We start from the raw sequence: 22124 nt of genomic DNA, 5'->3' as shown, positions 1-22124 counted from the left end.
CTTTGATACAGTCCTGGTGATTGGCAGGGACTGGCTGTCTCTGTGCATTCTGGGATACTGTATAAAAGCCAGGAGCACATGTGCTGTGGGGTCTTTGGCTGGTGAGCAGAGTCCCGGAGGGAGGGTGGTGGCTGCCTCCTCCTCTATAGCAGTGGCACGTGGCATCAGGAGGTCGTCCTGAGGGCCAGAGGAACGGAGCTTAACCCAAAGGTCCAGGAAAGCTGACTGAGGGGGAGACACTGGAGACCCTAGAAAAACAGTATCGTGAGTACAGGGGATCATGTCAAGGGGCCTGACCTGAGGGGGGCCACCCTGGAGTAGGATAGTCAGAGGACAGGTGTCAGTGGTCGAGAAAGAGGATACTAGGAAAGTGTCCTGAAGAGAATTTAGTTCATTAAATTGTCTGGATAGAGACTTAAACCCAAATTCACCTAAGTAGCAGGGTGAATCAACAGCCTGGCTGTATCGAGAACAAAAAGTCCTCCATCTTGTGAATAGTTAATTTGGAGTATTCCACTATTCCCTTCTCCCATCCCTATTTAAAATAAAACACCAAAAACAACTACAGATCCCTGGACTGATCATTGACTGAGCCAAGAAGTAAAGTGTTAAATTGTGAAAGCCAGTATTGCTAACGGTAACCCAGGGGGACCCGAGAGTGTAATATCCAGCAGTCCTCAAGGGGACAGTGCTACATAAATAAGGAAACAAGTACACAAAAAATAAAGTGCAACGTCACAACAAATATGCAGTGTTTTCCTTTTACAGTGAACCACACCAAAAAAAAATAAAAAAAATAACTTAAATCAAGTCATTCACACTAACATAGGCTTACACGTGAATTTTGTATGGATTACTGAAAACCTGGTAACTACAAGATCCATATCTATTTGGCATGCAAGTCTGGCCTCAATTCCCAGCGTGGCAAGATCTGAAAGCCTGTCCTCAGTCATTGTTATGTGTAGGAATGATTTTATCAACTTTAGTGCAGAAAAGCTTCTTTCACACGAAGCACTACTGACTGGCAAAACACAAGCTATTTTACACAGCCAGTAAAGCTCAAAGAATGGAATAGAGTAAAGCCCCGTACACACGATAAGAAATTTGGCCGGGAAATTTCATCTGATGACCGATCGGCCGATTTTCTGGCTTGTTGGTATGGTGCTTCTGACAACCGACTCCGACTTTTCGGCCGAAAAAATTCTGGTGTGCAGGCTATAAATTTTTTGTCCTCCGTCAACACACGTCAGATTTTCGTCTCATTAGTACAGATTTCGACGGGGAAAAATCTTATGAGCAGGACTAGGCATGCTCAGAGATGAAAGAACACATAGAAAGCAATCCAACACATGACATCACTTCTAAAATAGAATTCTGTCCTACGGGAAAATTCGTGTGCAGTCTAGAGCACATTCCAACCAACAGACACCACTCTGGACAAAAGACGGACGACCGGTCGGCGGAAATTCGTTGCGTGTGTACGAGGCTTAAGGCTCCAGAAAGTTTGTGAACTGAAGAGTTGTGTCCACCTTAATGGCATCTGATGATTTTTTTCTGTGTAGGGTTAGCATTGCCTACTTCAGCTCAATCTCCAAGTTTTCTATGTTGCAGGAGTAGAATTTGGCCATTGGTAGCAACTTCTCAAAATTAAGAAATTAATCAGATCGAGGATTCTGAGACTGTACACCTTCAATGATTTCCAAAGAATATTTTGAAAAGCGAGTTTAGCTCTGAATTTATTCTGTCAAGAATAACATACGTGAACAGTTTAATAAAATCCTCTTTTTTGACCAGTTGTTGGCGATGACCTACAGTTTCCAAAAGGAAGCAATTTCTTAAGTGGAAAGGAGGGGGGGGGGGGGGATCTTGCTTCTGGGAAGGCAGTTACGTAGAATCATCATTTGGTGCTTGTATTCCACACTTGATGCTCAGTTGAATTGCTTCTGCCCAGACACTTTCTATTGTTCCAGAATTAGCAGAAGCTTAAGGTCTCCTCTCTGGATTGCGCATTTCTTGAAGCTCATGTATAATTGTTCGCAGCTGATGCCAAGTCAAGATCTTTGGCTTGTAACGTGTTAGAGAGTGTCTGGGTCCTTTTTAGTATGTTCTCAAAAAACACAAGTGCCAGAATGAAGCCAAAATCAATGAACTGGCGAATAGATTTTGTCTCAACTGTTCTCTCAGTATGGTTCCGTTCTGCCAAAATATTGAGAGTTTCCAAAAGAGGGTCAAGTGTAGTGATGAGCCAAACATCCCCCGGTTTGGTTCGCACCAGAACACCGCGAACAGAGGAAAAGTTTGTTCGAACAAACGAACCCCATTGAAGTCTATGGGACTCCAACCTTAAAAAATCAAATGGCCTCATTTTGAAGGCTTAAATGCAAGTTATTGCCCCAAAAAAGTGTATGGGGATCCGGGTCCTGACCTGGGGAACATGTAGCAATGAAAAAAAAAGTTTTAAAAAACAATTGTTTTTAAAGGAACACTGATTTACTGATTTTAATGAGGCTTAAAGTGAAACTATAAAATTGAAAAATTCCTTCAAATATCATGCCTGGGGGGTCCCCTGAATGTGCCTGTAAACTAGTGCATCTCTATGATGTATGTAGCCTGCTGCAGCTATACTGACATTTCTAAAGCAAAAAATGTCATATACAAATATACATACAAATTTCAAATCACATGTACTTGTCATACAGGTGCAGAAAAATTGGGCCTTGGTTGTTGATGGTGCCTGAACACCGTAACCCCTCACAGTTACTCTCGCTAGGTGCAGGAACGGGCCCTGCTGCTAAAAAATCCATACACATATGAAATCGCATGTGCTTGTCATATCGATGCCAAACATTGGGCCTTTGGAGTTGCTCGTGCCTGAACACCGTAACCAACCCCTCACAGTTACTCTTACAAGGTGCAGGAACGGGACCTGCTGGTAAGAATTCCATGCAAATTTGAAATCCCATGTGCTATACAAGTGCCAAAAATTGGGCCCTTGCGGAAGATGGTGCCTGAACACCGTAACCAAGGCCTCGCAGTTACTCTTGCTGGGTGCAGGAACGGGACCTGCTGGTAGGAATTCCATGCAAATTTGAAATCGCATGTGCTATACAAGTGCCAAAAATTGGGCCTTTGCGGAAGGTGGTGCCTGAACACCGTAACCAAGGCCTCGCAGTTACTCTTGCTGGGTGCAGGAACGGGACCTGCTGGTAAGAATTACATGCAAATTTTAAATCGCAAGTGCTATACAAGTGCCAAAAATTGGGCCTTTGCGGAAGGTGGTGTCTGAACCCCATAACCGAGGCCTCGCAGTTACTCTTGCTGGGTGCCAGAACGGGACCTGCTGGTAAGAATTACATGCAAAATTGAAATTGCATGTGCTATACAAGTGCCAAAAATTGGGCCTTTGCGGAAGGTGGTGCCTGAACACCGTAACCAAGGCCTCGCAGTTACTCTTGTTGGGTGCCGAAACAGGACCTGCTGGTAAGAATTACATGCAAATTTGAAATTGCATGTGCTATACAAGTGCCAAAAATTGGGCCTTTGGGGAAGGTGGTGCCTGAACACTGTAACCAAGGCCTCACAGTTACTCTTACAAGTGCCAAAAATTGGGCCTTTGGGGAAGGTGGTACCTGAACACCGTAACCAAGGCCTCGCAGTTACTCTTGCTGGGTGCAGGAACCGGACCTGCTGGTAAGAATTCCATGCAAATTTGAAATCGCATTTGCTATACAAGGGCCAAAAATTGGGCCTTTGCGGAAAGGTAGTGTCTGAACACCATAACCAAGGCCTCGCAGTTACTCTTACTGGGTGCCGGAACGGGACCTGCTGGTAAGAATTACATGCAAATTTGAAATCGCATGTGCTTTACAAGTGCCAAAAATTGGGCCTTTGTGGAAGGTGGTGTCTGAACACCTTAACCAAGGCCTCTCAGTTACTTTTGCTGGGTTCCGGATCGGGACCTGCTGGTAAGAATTACATGCAAATTTGAAATTGCATGTGCTATACAAGTGCCAAAAATTGGGCCTTTGCTGGAAGGTGGTGCCTGAACACCGTAACCAAGGCCTCACAGTTACTCTTGCTGGGTGCAGGAATGGGACCTGCTGGTAAGAATTCCATGCAAACTTGAAATCGCATGTGCTATACAAGGGCCAAAAATTGGGCCTTTGCTGTTGGTGGTGCCTGAACACCGTAACCCCTCACAGTTAGCAGGGCACAGGGACGGGGCCTGCTGTTAAAAATGAGATACAACATTTCAATTGTATGCACCTGTCATACAAGTGCAGAAAAATAAGGCCCTGGGGGTTGGTAGTGACCTAAACCAAAAACAAGTTGGAAGCTAGCAGAATCAAGGTGGAGGAATAGGATAGGCAGCATATGCAGTCTTCAAGGGATGGCAGACCTCTAGCAAATTCAATCAGTTACATCAGCATCAGGGGCCTGATAGCTCTTGTTGATCCAGGACTGGTTCATTTTGATAAAAGTCAGCTGGTCAGCCGAATCTGTGGACAGACGCACTCTTTTGTCCGTCACAAAACCTCCAGCAGCACTGAACGTCCGTTCAGAAAGAACGCTGGAAGCAGGACAGGCCAGTAGCTCCATTGCATATTGAGCAAGTTCTGGCCAGTGATCCATCCTCAAGACCCAGTAAGCCTGTGGATGCGCAGCTGGAAAGGTCTCCAAGTCTGCTCTTGTGCCTAGATAATCATGCACCATGTGATGGAGACGCTGGCGATGGGTGCTTAAACCTAACAGCCCTGGGTGCTGCTGAGGACAAAAGAATTGTTTAAAGGCATCGGTTAGCCGGCCGCCTTCTCCTCTGCTCCTCCTTTGGCTGAAAGATGCCTCAGAAACATGTCCGGAGAATGTCGACCTCCCAGTGTCTGAAAAGGCGGTACACAATTTTTTTTCAAGGCCTCCTCAAGATGTTTCATCCACTGCTCCCTCTGTGAAGGCAGGATGAGCTCTGCAACTTTACCCTTGTAACGTGGATCAAGAAGGGTTGCCAACCAGTAATTATCCCTCTCCTTGATAGCACAAATCCTCGGGTACTTTCGCAGGCTTTGCAGAATCAGGGAGCCCATGCAACATAAGTTGGAGGAGGCATGAGCTTCTGAGTACTCTGGGTCACTAAGGATGACATTGTCAGCAGGAGCAACCTCTCCCCAACCACGTACAACTCCTGTGGTTTCTGGGGAATCCAAACCATCCCTTGTAGACTGCTGTATGCTATGCTCTTCCTCTACATCCATGCTGCCGAAATCCTCCTCCTCTTCCTCCTCTTCTGCCTGTGTGTTTTGTGGCCCTGTAGGAATGATATCTGCATAAAGGGGGCCATGTGAGGAAAGGAAGTCCTCCTCTTCCTGCCGCTGTTCTGCCTCAAGTGCCCTGTCCATGATTCCACGCAGCGTGTGCTCCCGCAGGTAGACTAGCGGGATAGTGTCACTGATGCATGCATCGTCCCGGCTCACCATCCGGGTGGCCTCCTCAAATGGTGACAGGATGATGCATGCATCCTTAATCAAGAGCCACTGGCGTGGCGAAAAAAAGCCAAGCTCCCCTGACCCTGTCCTTGTGCCATGCTCACAAAGGTACTGATTGATGGCCCTCTTCTGCATGTGCAGTTGCTGCAGCATTGCCAACGTTCAGTTCCACCTGGTGGGCATGTCACAAATGAGGAGGCTGGTGGGCAGGTTGAATTCCCGTTGAATGTCAGATAAGCGAGCACTGGCATTGAACGAATGGCGGAAATGGCCACAGACTTTCCTGGCCTGTCTCAGAAGATCTTGGAAGCCCGGGTATCTGCTCAAGAAACACTGTACCACCAGATTCAGAACATGTGCCAAGCATGGAACATGTGTCAAGTGTCCCTGTCAGAGGGCGGAAAGAAGGTTGGTGCCATTATCGCATACAACCATTCCAGGCTCAAGCTGTCGTGGCGTCAACCATCTCTGAGCCTGCCCTTGCAGAGCTGACAGAATCTCGGCACCGGTGTGACTCCTATCCCTAGACAGACCAACTGAAGCACAGCATGGCATCTTTTAGCCTGACTGCTTGCGTAGCCCCTTGAATGCTTAAGGAGCACTGCTGCTGCAGAGGAGAATTGCGCAGAAGAGGACATGGAGGAAGAGGAGGAGGTGGTGGAGTAACCAGATGTGAGAGAACCAGCACCAGCTTTTTGGAGGCGTGGTGGCAAAACAAGCTCCAGCACCGAACCCTGTCCTGCATCCTTCCCAGCTGCCAGCAGAGTTACCCAGTGCCCCGTGAAAGAAATGTAACGTCCCTGTCCATGCCTGCTGGACCAAGAGTCAGTAGTAACGTGCACCTTCCTGCTGACCGCTTTGTCCAACGAGGCCAAAACACTACCTTCCACATGATGGTAGAGAGCCGGAATGGCCTTATGCAAAAAGTAATGCCTTTTTGGGACCTGCCACTGTGGTGCAGCACATTCCACAAATTTGCGAAAGGGAGCCGAGTCTACCAGCTGAAAAGGCAGCAACTGTAATGCTAGCAATTTCGCCAAACTAGCATTAAGACGCTGAGCATGTGGTTTGTAGACAGTATTTCTTTCTATGGTTCAAATACTGGGGTAGTGAAATTTGCCTGCTGCTCAAATCAAGCAGTGGTGTACTGCTAGCAGATTGGGTGCAAGTTTCTGTGCCACTCATTGCTATACCATCATCCCTCTCAATGCTGGTATTTGAGAAGGCATGAGGTATAGTAGGGTTAGAGATCACAGATGAGGAGCAAGGTGATCTATGCTTGTTTTGATCTGGTGCCTCTTTCAGGTGCTGTTGCCAACGGACTGCATGGCAGGTAGTCATATGCCTTGTCAAGCATATGGTGCGCAAGCGGCTGGTGTTCTGGCCGCGCTTGATCCACTTTAGACAGATGCTGCAAACAGCAACACTGCTGTCTACTGCTGAAAAAAGCCCACACTAATGAACTTTTTGGAGTCCGCAGGGATTTTGCAGCACCCTGCACCTGTGGAGCTCTGTGTTGTGACGCAATAGGTTGGCTACTGCTATGGCGGTCCATGGAGCACATTCTGCCTCAATGTAGTTGTGCATCCTCCCCACCCTCCTCCTCTATCCTGTCAGGCACCAAGTACAATCAGTCACCTCATCATCCCCTCCCTCCTTGTCAGTGGAACAAACTTGGCAATATGCTTCAGCTGTGGCAACATGACTGCTGGTCTGTTGTCCGTCATTGTCACCCCCTCTCTCTAGGCTCATGTTATTCCCTTCATCAACCTGGGAAACAACATCACAGCTTTCAAATTGCTGCGCATCCTCCAGGAGCATGTCACTGACACTATGATTGAATAGTTCAGGTGACTCCTCCATGCATGATGGTGGGGCAACTGAGGGAGTAGCTGTGGAGCCTGTGGAACGGGCCCCTTTGGCAGCTGCGGTGGAAGGCAAACTACTGGGAGCGTGGGTGTCAGAGGAAGAGGAGGATGAGGATGGCTTATTGATCCACTCCACCAACTCTTCCATATCTTGTGGATGAATAGCACGGGCAGTCCCAGAAATATAGGACAGGCGTGCCCCGCCTGCAGAGGATGCACTATGTCGACTGTGACCACCACTTTTCACAATGGACACAGATGCTGCTTGCCCTCTTTTCATGGCCTGTGAGCGTCGGCTTCTCCTTGTCGACCTTTCAGATATGATGTTGATACAGATCAATATAGGGTATACGCAACTGACCAATAGATACTCAATGACCTGATATGATGTAATTGATAGCCCTATAGATGAGCTGTGGTGGTTATAGATGTACGCAAGTGACCGATTATCAATACTCTCACTGATATCTGATGTAATCTATAATCCTATAGATGTATGATCTGTGATCCCTATAGAAAGTTCCACAACTGAGCAAAGGATACTGTGGCTGATATCTGCAGTGATCTTTTTTCCTATAGCTCTGTGACCCCTATAGAAAGATCCACAACTGAGCAAATGTTACTGTGGCTGATATCTGCCGTGATTTCAATTCCTACAGGTCTGTGACCCCTATAGAAAGATCCACAACCAAGCAAAGGTTACGGTGGCTGATAGCTACAGTGATTTCTATTCCTACAGGTCTGTGACCCCTATAGAAAGATCCAGAACTGAGCAAAGGTTACTGTGGCTTATAGCTGCAGTGATCTCTATTCCTACAGGTCTGCGATCCCTATAGAAAGATCCAAAACTGAGCAAAGGTTACTGTGGCTGGTATCTGCAGTGATCTCTATTCCTGCAGGTCTGAGATCCCTATAGAAATATCCACAACTGAGCAAAGGTTACTGTGGCTGGTATCTGCAGTGATCTTTATTTCTACAGGTCTGAGATCCCTATAGAAAGATCCACAACTGAGCAAAGGTTACTGTGGCTGATATCTGCAGTAATCTCTATTCCTACAGATCTGTGATCCCTATAGAAAGATTCACAACTGAGAAAAGGTTACTGTGGCTGATATCTGCAGTGATCTCCATTCCTACAGGTCTGTGACCCCTATAGAAACATTCAAAACTGAGCAAAGGTTACAGTGGCTGATATCTGCAGTGATCTCTATTCCTACAGTTCTATGAATATTTTAGAATGTTGCAGAAACTGACCGATTGTAACGCTTCTGCGTTTCTTATATGGTGTGGATTTTCAGCTGCAGAAATAGTTCCACGTCAGTAGTCATGTAAGAGATATGCTGAGATACCATTCCCAACCTCAATGACTCATCATGTGTGGAAGGTCTTATTTCAGCCAGTAAATACACACAATTAGCAAGCTGGTTCCTAGAGTGACTTTATGTATGTGGTAACACAATGATGAAGGTTGAGGGATAGGTTGAGTGGAGGTGGTAGGTGATAGACACTTGAAGGTGAGACAGTAGCAGATGGATGCAGGAAGGTTTAGCAATGTTGTATGATAGCAGATGATAGGATAGCAGGTGGACATACAAAAGAGATCAACCCAGTGCAGAAAAGTAGCAGTAGTCTCAAGAGCTAGCAATCTAGTTATGCAGATGTGATAAACAGTCTTTACTATGCAGAGCTAGATAGTGTAAGCTCAGTATAAGTTTATAGAGAATTCCCCTGCGGGGTACTTAGCACTATTAGCGATACAGCCGAAGGGTGGTTCAGGAGAGGCGGATGATCCAGTAGCGGGATACAGGGATCAGCGCAGCGAGGTTCCGTCAGCGAAGTAAGCTTGCAAGCATGGAAGCTTCAAGCAAGGTTAGCATCCAGGTAAGGGTGTTTGAACGAACACATGTGAGTGAGAACCGGCGCTTTAAATAGCCATCTAGTCCGGCGCTGGGTGATGACAGCTCCAGTCTTAAAGGTGTATGCGCACCTTTCCAAAAGTAAATGGTGGGGCGCATACACTTGTGGAAAGTGTAATTTAGGGTACCAAAGGTACCGGAACATTACAATACCCCCCCCTTAAGGCCTGCTCCTGAAGGCCTCTGGAGCTGGTTTGTCTGGGTATCTCGCATGAAAATTGCGGATTAATCAAGGGGCATGTATGTCAGAGGTGTTTAGCCAGGTGTCGTCTTGGGGCCCATAGTTCTTCCATCTAACCAAGTACTGAAGTCTTCTTCTGTAGATACGAGAATCCAGAATCTCTTTTATCTCGTATTCTTCTCCACCTTCAACTTGTACAGGAGGGGGAGGTGGAATATTAGGCCTTATTCCTTGGTCCGGAACATAGGGTTTTAGTAGCGACACATGGAAAATGGGATGGATTTTTAGGTCCATTGGCAATGTAAGCTGCACTGCAGCTTTTCCAATAAGTTTCTTGATTGGGAAAGGTCCCAAGAACAGAGGTCCAAGCTTTTTGCTAGGGATCTTCAGTCTCAAGTTTTTTGTTGAGAGCCAAACGAGGTCCCCGATAGTATACTGTGGAGAAGGTCTTCTACGAAGATCATAGTACTTCTTTTGTTGACTGTGAGCGTGTGCAATGGTAGTATTTAGTAAACCCAGAGAATCCTTTATTTGGGTAAGATAGTCTGAGGCTACTGGGTTATTTGAAGGAAGGATGCGTGGAGGGAGAATAGAGGGATGGAACCCATAGTTCAAGTAGAACGGACTCTGCTTGGTTTTACTGTGAGTTGCGTTGTTGTAGGCAAATTCTGCCAGGGGGAGAAGATCCAACCAATCATCCTGTTGGTAAGAAGTGTAACAACGTAAATACTGCTCGATGCATTGGTTGACTCTTTCAGTCTGTCCGTTGGTCTGCGGATGGTAAGGAGAAGTGAGCTTCCGCTCAATCCGTAGTATGTGACATAGTTCTTGCCAGAATTTAGAAATAAATTGGGATCCACGGTCAGACAGAAGAGTTTTTGGGATACCATGTAATCTGAAGACATGTTTCATCAGGAGTTCTGCCGTTTGTTTGGACGAAGGTAGTCTGCGAATAGCAATGAAATGTGCCATCTTTGTCAGATGGTCCACTGACACCAAGATGGTATTAAATCCTTTGGAAGGAGGCAATTCTACGATGAAGTCCAATGACAAAACCTCCCATGGAGTTTGGGGTATTGGTAGACTGCATAGTAGACCGGATGGTCTCGTAGTGTCAATTTTGGACCTGGCACAGACATTGCATGAAGAGACAAATTTTTGTATAGATATTTTCATGTCAGGCCACCAGAATTGTCGAGAAATCAAATTGAAAGTCTTTGTCATACCCATATGTCCTGCCATAGGCACATCATGCGATAATTCCAAGATCTTGGTGCGTAGGGTAGGTGGTATGTAAAGTTTGTCGTTGTAGTAGAGGAAGCCTTCTGCATCAGTATTTAGTTGTGGTGGGGGTGAATCCAAACTTATACCATGCAGAACCTCTTCCTTTAAGGAACGGACAACTCCAATAATGCGTTTGTGAGGTATTATAGGAACAGAAGGGATTTCAAAGTAGTTTTCTTCAGTTAGTCGTGATAGTGCATCCGCCTTTTTGTTCTTATCTGCAGGTGTGTAGGTCACTAGGAAGTTAAACCTTAGAAAGAATAGTGACCATCGTACCTGTCGATGCGAGAGAGTTTTGCTAGTCTGAAGATATTGGAGGTTTTTATGGTCCGTGTATATAATTATTGGTAATTGGGTGCCTTCGAGTAAATGTCGCCAATTCTCCAGAGCCAATTTTATAGCAAGCAGTTCCTTTTCACCCACGGGGTAATTTATCTCGGGACTGCTCAGGGATTTAGAAAAAAAAGCGACTGGATGAAGTGGTGAAGTGTGGGTAGGTCGTTGGGAGAGTATTGCTCCTACTGCCATGTTTGACGCATCTACCTCCAAAATGTATTGGAGGGATGGGTCTGGATGGCGTAATATGGGAGCGGAAGTAAACCTTGTCTTTAACAAGTGGAAAGCCTTATTTGCTTCTTCTGACCATTTAAATGGTATTTTTATGCTAGTGAGCTGTGTGAGGGGTCTCACAATAGCAGAAAAGTTTTTTATGAACTTCCTGTAGAAATTTGAAAATCCCAGGAATCGCTGTAGCGCCTTGCGTGTAGTTGGTGTAGGCCAATTCTGAATGCAGGATATTTTACTCATGTCCATCTCGATTCCTGTTTTGGATATGATGTAGCCTAGAAAGAGTACCTCATCTTTATGGAACAAGCATTTCTTCAGCTTCACATAAAGATTATGTGCAAGCAATCTCGATAATACAAGTCTTACATGTCTTATGTGTTCAGACAGAGTCCGTGAATATATAAGTATATCGTCCAGATATACCACAACACAGACATCTAGTAAGTCTTTAAAAATATCGTTTATAAATCGTTGGAAAACTGCAGGGGCATTGCATAGGCCGAATGGCATCACAAGATATTCGAACAATCCGTATCTAGTTCTGAATGCAGTCTTCCACTCGTGTCCATCACGGATTCGAATGAGATTGTATGCTCCTTTCAGGTCTAATTTTGAAAAATAGGTAGCTCCACGCACCTGCTCAATGAGCTCAGGGATAAGCGGTAGAGGATAGCGATCTTTTATTGTGATGGCATTCAATTTCCTGTAGTCGATGATAGGTCTGAGACTTGAATCTTTATTGCGAACAAAAAAGAGTCCTGCTGCTGTGGAAGAAGTGGAAGGTCTAATAAAACCTTTTTCCAAGTTCTCATCCAAATAGGTTTTGAGATGGGCAAGTTCATCCTGTGAAAGAGGATAAACATGACCGAACGGCAATTTGCTATTTGGGAGTAGATCAATGCTACAATCATAGTCTCGATGAGGAGGTAATGCTTGAGCATTTTTCTCAAGAAAAACCTCAGAAAGATCCTGATAACATAATGGTGCAATCTCATCTGTCACCACAGACAGAATCTTCCCGGAAAACGGGAGGTTACACGTTTCCTCGCAATAACAAGAAGGGAAGGTCAAGGACCGTTTCTTCCAATTTATGATTGGTTGGTGTGTGTGCAACCAGGGAAGTCCCAACACAATGGGAAAGTGGGGTGATGGTATTAAATCGAAGGTAGAAGTCTCCCTATGAGACTCGTTAATAGTGACTAGAAGTGCTTGTGTCTGATCGGTGATCGGACAAGAGGATAACGGAACACCGGTAATAAGACTTACTGAGACAGGTTTGAGTTTAGAAATAATAGGAATTTTATTTAAAGCAGCAAAACATATATCCATATAATTTCCACAAGATCCTGTGTCAATCATGGCCTTAGTAGTAATCCTGTTCTGGTCCCACTGTAATGTCAAAAAAACAGAAATGTAGGGGTTAGTGAATGAAGTTGTCAATCCTCCTAGGGAGACATGTGAACACTCACCCTTCTTTTTGTTGACTAGGGGACAGACGTTTATCTTGTGATCCGGGGATGCACAGTACAAGCAGAGATTTTCATTTCGTCTTTTGGCTTTTTCCATAGTTGATAGCGGTGGGCGTATGGTTCCTACCTCCATAGGAACGGCCAGACTCCGAGAGGAAACGGATAATGGCATTCCCATCTTTTCAGCCTTTCTTTCTCGTAGTCTTCTATCTATGGTAATACTGAGTTGTATTAATGCATCCAGGGTTTTTGGCAGATCCGCTCGGGCGAGCTCGTCCTTAACGGCTTCTGATAGGCCAAGCCTAAATTGGGTTTTCAGAGATGCATCATTCCATTCTGAATCAAGGGTCCATCTCTTGAACTCTGCGACAAAGTCTTCCACAGGCCTCCTTCCTTGTTTCAAGGATCTTAACTGAAGATCAGCAGTACTCTGCCTATTGGGGTCATCATATAGGCTAGTGAGCTCTGCCAGGAACAAGGCATAGGAGTTGAGAAGCTGGTCGTTTTTCTGAAAAAGAGAATCTGCCCAGGCTCGAGGATCGCTTGATAGGTAAGAAATAATAGTACAAACCTTAATGTGATCAGTAAGGTAGGTACGAGGTTTTAGCAAAAAAAGTAACTCACATGCGTTTTTAAATTCGCGAAATTTTTTGCGATCGCCTGTAAATACCAAAGGGGGATTTATCTTGGGTTCAGGGGACTGAGCAGAGGTAAGTTGTGTCAGTCTAATTACCTGCTGCGACAGAGCCTGATTGTCTTCTTTTAATTCAGCAAGTGCGTGTATTAACGCAGATACTTGCTGTTTTAATTGTGTCACCTGAGTGGTTATTTCTGCTGAATCCATTTTTTGGTTCGTTCAATCTGTAACGCTTCTGCGTTTCTTATATGGTGTGGATTTTCAGCTGCAGAAATAGTTCCACGTCAGTAGTCATGTAAGAGATATGCTGAGATACCATTCCCAACCTCAATGACTCATCATGTGTGGAAGGTCTTATTTCAGCCAGTAAATACACACAATTAGCAAGCTGGTTCCTAGAGTGACTTTATGTATGTGGTAACACAATGATGAAGGTTGAGGGATAGGTTGAGTGGAGGTGGTAGGTGATAGACACTTGAAGGTCAGACAGTAGCAAATGGATGCAGGAAGGTTTAGCAATGTTGTATGATAGCAGATGATAGGATAGCAGGTGGACATACAAAAGAGATCAACCCAGTGCAGAAAAGTAGCAGTAGTCTCAAGAGCTAGCAATCTAGTTATGCAGATGTGATAAACAGTCTTTACTATGCAGAGCTAGATAGTGTAAGCTCAGTATAAGTTTATAGAGAATTCCCCTGCGGGGTACTTAGCACTATTAGCGATACAGCCGAAGGGTGGTTCAGGAGAGGCGGATGATCCAGTAGTGGGATACAGGGATCAGCGCAGCGAGGTTCCGTCAGCGAAGTAAGCTTGCAAGCATGGAAGCTTCAAGCAAGGTTAGCATCCAGGTAAGGGTGTTTGAACGAACACATGTGAGTGAGAACCGGCGCTTTAAATAGCCATCTAGTCCGGCGCTGGGTGATGACAGCTCCAGTCTTAAAGGTGTATGCGCACCTTTCCAAAAGTAAATGGTGGGGCGCATACACTTGTGGAAAGTGTAATTTAGGGTACCAAAGGTACCAGAACATTACACCGATGAACAATACTGTGACTGGTATCTGATGTAAAGAAAGACAGCTCTCCCTACCTCACACAGGAACCTTGGCCCTCCCTACACTGCTACTCACTCACTGGCGCTATAATGTCTGATATGATGTAAAGAAATCATTCTATCCCTACCTCGCCCTCCCTACACTGCTAGGAATGTCTCTCTGCACTGTCTGACTCAAAAAACAAAAAACCTACTCTCTCCTTGCCTGAATCGCCTGCCTGTTCCTGTCTGATCGTCCGCACAACTACACGCTGCGGCTGCGCGAGCAGCCTTTATGTAGTGTGGGGCGTGTACTTGGCCCCTGAACCATGATTGGCTAAAGGCAGCCTGCCTTTACTCCAATCATGGCAGAGATCATTTGATTGGCCAAAGCATGAGGTCAGGGTGCATCCTTTGGCCAATCACATAACGCGCTGCATGCTCGGCGCGCGTGCAGTGCATTATGGAAAGCTCGAATTTCCCGCGAAGAAGCACATTTGTTCGTCATTCGACGAACGATCGAACGACGATGTTTGAGTCGAACTTACCTTTGACTCTAACTCAAAGCTCATCCCTAGTCAAGTGTTTTAAGAACGACATTGAAGGGTGCATGTTGGCATGTTGGCCAGTAATAGGTGGGGGCAGAGGCCATTTTCTTTGTTGTATATGTGTACTGGTGAGTGGACATACTGGGTGCCTTTGCTGTAATACTATCAGCTGGGCTTCCATTATGCCCCCAATTACCTTTCAGGAGGGATGGGCCACCTCCAGGCTCACCTGCCCCCTATCTATCCATTAGCTTGCATGTGCTCCCACTGTGGAGACTCTTTAAAATTCATTAGAGTTAGGACTGCAGGTAACAGGGAGCCTTGACGTGGCCCTGCAGCTTTCACATGCGTTTGCAAATGTGTGCTAACTAAACCCCTGTATTGACGCAAACTGTTAGACAGGCCAATTTGGTTGGTAAGCAGACTGGTTGGCAAATTGAACTGGGAATTTTATCTCTGTTTGTTTCATGTGCGTTGCCCTTCCATGTGTTCTTTGCTATGAAGGCCAGTAATAGGTGGGGGCAGAGGCCATTTTCTTTGTTGTATATGTGTACTGGTGAGTGGACATACTGGGTGCCTTTGCTGTAATACTATCAGCTGGGCTTCCATTATGCCCCCAATTACCTTTCAGGAGGGATGGGCCACCTCCAGGCTCACCTGCCCCCTATCTATCCATTAGCTTGCATGTGCTCCCACTGTGGAGACTCTTTAAAATTCATTAGAGTTAGGACTGCAGGTAACAGGGAGCCTTGACGTGGCCCTGCAGCTTTCACATGCGTTTGCAAATGTGTGCTAACTAAACCCCTGTATTGACGCAAACTGTTAGACAGGCCAATTTGGTTGGTAAGCAGACTGGTTGGCAAATTGAACTGGGAATTTTATCTCTGTTTGTTTCATGTGCGTTGCCCTTCCATGTGTTCTTTGCTATGAAGGCCAGTAATAGGTGGGGGCAGAGGCCATTTTCTTTGTTGTATATGTGTACTGGTGAGTGGACATACTGGGTGCCTTTGCTGTAATACTATCAGCTGGGCTTCCATTATGCCCCCAATTACCTTTCGGAGGGATGGGCCACCTCCAGGCTCACCTGCCCCCTATCTATCCATTAGCTTGCATGTGCTCCCACTGTGGAGACTCTTTAAAATTCATTAGAGTTAGGACTGCAGGTAACAGGGAGCCTTGACGTGGCCCTGCAGCTTTCACATGCGTTTGCAAATGTGTGCTAACTAAACCCCTGTATTGACGCAAACTGTTAGACAGGCCAATTTGGTTGGTAAGCAGACTGGTTGGCAAATTGAACTGGGAATTTTATCTCTGTTTGTTTCATGTGCGTTGCCCTTCCATGTGTTCTTTGCTATGAAGGCCAGTAATAGGTGGGGGCAGAGGCCATTTTCTTTGTTGTATATGTGTACTGGTGAGTGGACATACTGGGTGCCTTTGCTGTAATACTATCAGCTGGGCTTCCATTATGCCCCCAATTACCTTTCAGGAGGGATGGGCCACCTCCAGGCTCACCTGCCCCCTATCTATCCATTAGCTTGCATGTGCTCCCACTGTGGAGACTCTTTAAAATTCATTAGAGTTAGGACTGCAGGTAACAGGGAGCCTTGACGTGGCCCTGCAGCTTTCACATGCGTTTGCAAATGTGTGCTAACTAAACCCCTGTATTGACGCAAACTGTTAGACAGGCCAATTTGGTTGGTAAGCAGACTGGTTGGCAAATTGAACTGGGAATTTTATCTCTGTTTGTTTCATGTGCGTTGCCCTTCCATGTGTTCTTTGCTATGAAGGCCAGTAATAGGTGGGGGCAGAGGCCATTTTCTTTGTTGTATATGTGTACTGGTGAGTGGACATACTGGGTGCCTTTGCTGTAATACTATCAGCTGGGCTTCCATTATGCCCCCAATTACCTTTCAGGAGGGATGGGCCACCTCCAGGCTCACCTGCCCCCTATCTATCCATTAGCTTGCATGTGCTCCCACTGTGGAGACTCTTTAAAATTCATTAGAGTTAGGACTGCAGGTAACAGGGAGCCTTGACGTGGCCCTGCAGCTTTCACATGCGTTTGCAAATGTGTGCTAACTAAACCCCTGTATTGACGCAAACTGTTAGACAGGCCAATTTGGTTGGTAAGCAGACTGGTTGGCAAATTGAACTGGGAATTTTATCTCTGTTTGTTTCATGTGCGTTGCCCTTCCATGTGTTCTTTGCTATGAAGGCCAGTAATAGGTGGGGGCAGAGGCCATTTTCTTTGTTGTATATGTGTACTGGTGAGTGGACATACTGGGTGCCTTTGCTGTAATACTATCAGCTGGGCTTCCATTATGCCCCCAATTACCTTTCAGGAGGGATGGGCCACCTCCAGGCTCACCTGCCCCCTATCTATCCATTAGCTTGCATGTGCTCCCACTGTGGAGACTCTTTAAAATTCATTAGAGTTAGGACTGCAGGTAACAGGGAGCCTTGACGTGGCCCTGCAGCTTTCACATGCGTTTGCAAATGTGTGCTAACTAAACCCCTGTATTGACGCAAACTGTTAGACAGGCCAATTTGGTTGGTAAGCAGACTGGTTGGCAAATTGAACTGGGAATTTTATCTCTGTTTGTTTCATGTGCGTTGCCCTTCCATGTGTTCTTTGCTATGAAGGCCAGTAATAGGTGGGGGCAGAGGCCATTTTCTTTGTTGTATATGTGTACTGGTGAGTGGACATACTGGGTGCCTTTGCTGTAATACTATCAGCTGGGCTTCCATTATGCCCCCAATTACCTTTCAGGAGGGATGGGCCACCTCCAGGCTCACCTGCCCCCTATCTATCCATTAGCTTGCATGTGCTCCCACTGTGGAGACTCTTTAAAATTCATTAGAGTTAGGACTGCAGGTAACAGGGAGCCTTGACGTGGCCCTGCAGCTTTCACATGCGTTTGCAAATGTGTGCTAACTAAACCCCTGTATTGACGCAAACTGTTAGACAGGCCAATTTGGTTGGTAAGCAGACTGGTTGGCAAATTGAACTGGGAATTTTATCTCTGTTTGTTTCATGTGCGTTGCCCTTCCATGTGTTCTTTGCTATGAAGGCCAGTAATAGGTGGGGGCAGAGGCCATTTTCTTTGTTGTATATGTGTACTGGTGAGTGGACATACTGGGTGCCTTTGCTGTAATACTATCAGCTGGGCTTCCATTATGCCCCCAATTACCTTTCAGGAGGGATGGGCCACCTCCAGGCTCACCTGCCCCCTATCTATCCATTAGCTTGCATGTGCTCCCACTGTGGAGACTCTTTAAAATTCATTAGAGTTAGGACTGCAGGTAACAGGGAGCCTTGACGTGGCCCTGCAGCTTTCACATGCGTTTGCAAATGTGTGCTAACTAAACCCCTGTATTGACGCAAACTGTTAGACAGGCCAATTTGGTTGGTAAGCAGACTGGTTGGCAAATTGAACTGGGAATTTTATCTCTGTTTGTTTCATGTGCGTTGCCCTTCCATGTGTTCTTTGCTATGAAGGCCAGTAATAGGTGGGGGCAGAGGCCATTTTCTTTGTTGTATATGTGTACTGGTGAGTGGACATACTGGGTGCCTTTGCTGTAATACTATCAGCTGGGCTTCCATTATGCCCCCAATTACCTTTCAGGAGGGATGGGCCACCTCCAGGCTCACCTGCCCCCTATCTATCCATTAGCTTGCATGTGCTCCCACTGTGGAGACTCTTTAAAATTCATTAGAGTTAGGACTGCAGGTAACAGGGAGCCTTGACGTGGCCCTGCAGCTTTCACATGCGTTTGCAAATGTGTGCTAACTAAACCCCTGTATTGACGCAAACTGTTAGACAGGCCAATTTGGTTGGTAAGCAGACTGGTTGGCAAATTGAACTGGGAATTTTATCTCTGTTTGTTTCATGTGCGTTGCCCTTCCATGTGTTCTTTGCTATGAAGGCCAGTAATAGGTGGGGGCAGAGGCCATTTTCTTTGTTGTATATGTGTACTGGTGAGTGGACATACTGGGTGCCTTTGCTGTAATACTATCAGCTGGGCTTCCATTATGCCCCCAATTACCTTTCAGGAGGGATGGGCCACCTCCAGGCTCACCTGCCCCCTATCTATCCATTAGCTTGCATGTGCTCCCACTGTGGAGACTCTTTAAAATTCATTAGAGTTAGGACTGCAGGTAACAGGGAGCCTTGACGTGGCCCTGCAGCTTTCACATGCGTTTGCAAATGTGTGCTAACTAAACCCCTGTATTGACGCAAACTGTTAGACAGGCCAATTTGGTTGGTAAGCAGACTGGTTGGCAAATTGAACTGGGAATTTTATCTCTGTTTGTTTCATGTGCGTTGCCCTTCCATGTGTTCTTTGCTATGAAGGCCAGTAATAGGTGGGGGCAGAGGCCATTTTCTTTGTTGTATATGTGTACTGGTGAGTGGACATACTGGGTGCCTTTGCTGTAATACTATCAGCTGGGCTTCCATTATGCCCCCAATTACCTTTCAGGAGGGATGGGCCACCTCCAGGCTCACCTGCCCCCTATCTATCCATTAGCTTGCATGTGCTCCCACTGTGGAGACTCTTTAAAATTCATTAGAGTTAGGACTGCAGGTAACAGGGAGCCTTGACGTGGCCCTGCAGCTTTCACATGCGTTTGCAAATGTGTGCTAACTAAACCCCTGTATTGACGCAAACTGTTAGACAGGCCAATTTGGTTGGTAAGCAGACTGGTTGGCAAATTGAACTGGGAATTTTATCTCTGTTTGTTTCATGTGCGTTGCCCTTCCATGTGTTCTTTGCTATGAAGGCCAGTAATAGGTGGGGGCAGAGGCCATTTTCTTTGTTGTATATGTGTACTGGTGAGTGGACATACTGGGTGCCTTTGCTGTAATACTATCAGCTGGGCTTCCATTATGCCCCCAATTACCTTTCTGGAGGGATGGGCCACCTCCAGGCTCACCTGCCCCCTATCTATCCATTAGCTTGCATGTGCTCCCACTGTGGAGACTCTTTAAAATTCATTAGAGTTAGGACTGCAGGTAACAGGGAGCCTTGACGTGGCCCTGCAGCTTTCACATGCGTTTGCAAATGTGTGCTAACTAAACCCCTGTATTGACGCAAACTGTTAGACAGGCCAATTTGGTTGGTAAGCAGACTGGTTGGCAAATTGAACTGGGAATTTTATCTCTGTTTGTTTCATGTGCGTTGCCCTTCCATGTGTTCTTTGCTATGAAGGCCAGTAATAGGTGGGGGCAGAGGCCATTTTCTTTGTTGTATATGTGTACTGGTGAGTGGACATACTGGGTGCCTTTGCTGTAATACTATCAGCTGGGCTTCCATTATGCCCCCAATTACCTTTCCGGAGGGATGGGCCACCTCCAGGCTCACCTGCCCCCTATCTATCCATTAGCTTGCATGTGCTCCCACTGTGGAGACTCTTTAAAATTCATTAGAGTTAGGACTGCAGGTAACAGGGAGCCTTGACGTGGCCCTGCAGCTTTCACATGCGTTTGCAAATGTGTGCTAACTAAACCCCTGTATTGACGCAAACTGTTAGACAGGCCAATTTGGTTGGTAAGCAGACTGGTTGGCAAATTGAACTGGGAATTTTATCTCTGTTTGTTTCATGTGCGTTGCCCTTCCATGTGTTCTTTGCTATGAAGGCCAGTAATAGGTGGGGGCAGAGGCCATTTTCTTTGTTGTATATGTGTACTGGTGAGTGGACATACTGGGTGCCTTTGCTGTAATACTATCAGCTGGGCTTCCATTATGCCCCCAATTACCTTTCTGGAGGGATGGGCCACCTCCAGGCTCACCTGCCCCCTATCTATCCATTAGCTTGCATGTGCTCCCACTGTGGAGACTCTTTAAAATTCATTAGAGTTAGGACTGCAGGTAACAGGGAGCCTTGACGTGGCCCTGCAGCTTTCACATGCGTTTGCAAATGTGTGCTAACTAAACCCCTGTATTGACGCAAACTGTTAGACAGGCCAATTTGGTTGGTAAGCAGACTGGTTGGCAAATTGAACTGGGAATTTTATCTCTGTTTGTTTCATGTGCGTTGCCCTTCCATGTGTTCTTTGCTATGAAGGCCAGTAATAGGTGGGGGCAGAGGCCATTTTCTTTGTTGCATGTTGGCATGTCCACCTTGTGTCACTTAATTGTTTAAGCTGGTTGGCTGGTTTGCATGACATTTCTTGTTGCACATTAGCAAACAATGAGTGAACAACAGAAGTATTGCAAAACACATACAGCTTTTTAAGTTTCACAAAAAATGTATTTGCTGCCTTTACATTCTTCACAGTGTCCACGATGACCAGGTTGAGGCGGTGACTTAAAGTGCAAAAGGCACCTCCTTTTTAATGTGTGCTTCCACGCCATTAAGCCGTCCACTCATTACAGAGCCTCCATCGTAGCCTTGTCCAACACAATCATGTTTATCAATGCCTAGAGATGCTAGGACCTGGAATATGTATCCTGTTAGAGATTCAACATCAAGGCTATCTGCTCAGTAGAATTGTAAGAATCGTTCATGGACCATCAGATCGTGAAAAATTTGGACTACGACAGACAGTTGTTCTGATTTACTTAGATCCTTTGTTTCATCATCAATAATGGAAAAGGGGCTTCCTTTAATGCTCCGTGCAATGCCTTCTCTAACAAGAGCAGCCATAATTGACAGAAGTTCATTTTGGATAGATGGATGTAGATATCTTGCATTTCTAGGTCCTCTAATTTGTTTTCTTACATTGCTGTCTTTTTCTGCAATTAAATAGAGAGTTTCACATACATTTCCATGGTTGACATGATCTGAGTTGTACCGAGGCAATTTTAGTTTTGGCTCTTAGTAACAAAACTTCTGCAATATTTTTTATTTTTATTTTTTTATCTATTTTCATTGACCTCTCATGTGTAAGCTTTAGATAGATCTTTCATGATCGATGTTTGGAGAGACATGCTCCTGCCCCTAGCAACTGTGTTGGGCTTGTCACGTATAGCGCCACCCTCCCTCTGCCTCCCAGTGGGATAAGTAGCTTTCTTGCAGCTTTTTTTTTTTTTTAGTCCTGTCTGCTTTTTTTCACCTTGGCTTACCTTTTTTTGTGTTCCTTCTCTATAGCATTTCTTCCAGCATATTGCACTTTACATTGCAAAGCTTTTGTTATGTATG

At 45.8% G+C, this 22124-nt stretch overlaps 1 pseudogene across 1 annotated transcript; it reads right to left on the bottom strand.

The window, feature by feature from the left end:
* Window positions 1-2020: 2020 nt before the first annotated feature.
* Window positions 2021-21913, bottom strand: LOC309568320 (zinc finger MYM-type protein 1-like; annotated as a pseudogene). The gene is made up of 2 exons: window positions 21073-21913; window positions 2021-2245 (listed from the first exon to the last, which is right to left on the bottom strand). The product of its transcript is annotated as a zinc finger MYM-type protein 1-like (transcript).
* Between the last annotated feature and the right edge of the window lie 211 nt (window positions 21914-22124).

The sequence above is a fragment of the Pelophylax lessonae genome, assembly GCF_965119305.1.
Source record: "Pelophylax lessonae genome assembly, chromosome: 12".
NCBI lineage: Eukaryota > Metazoa > Chordata > Amphibia > Anura > Ranidae > Pelophylax > Pelophylax lessonae.
Note: the sequence above shows the minus strand (reverse complement) of the source record. Positions and strands in the feature narration are given on the sequence as shown.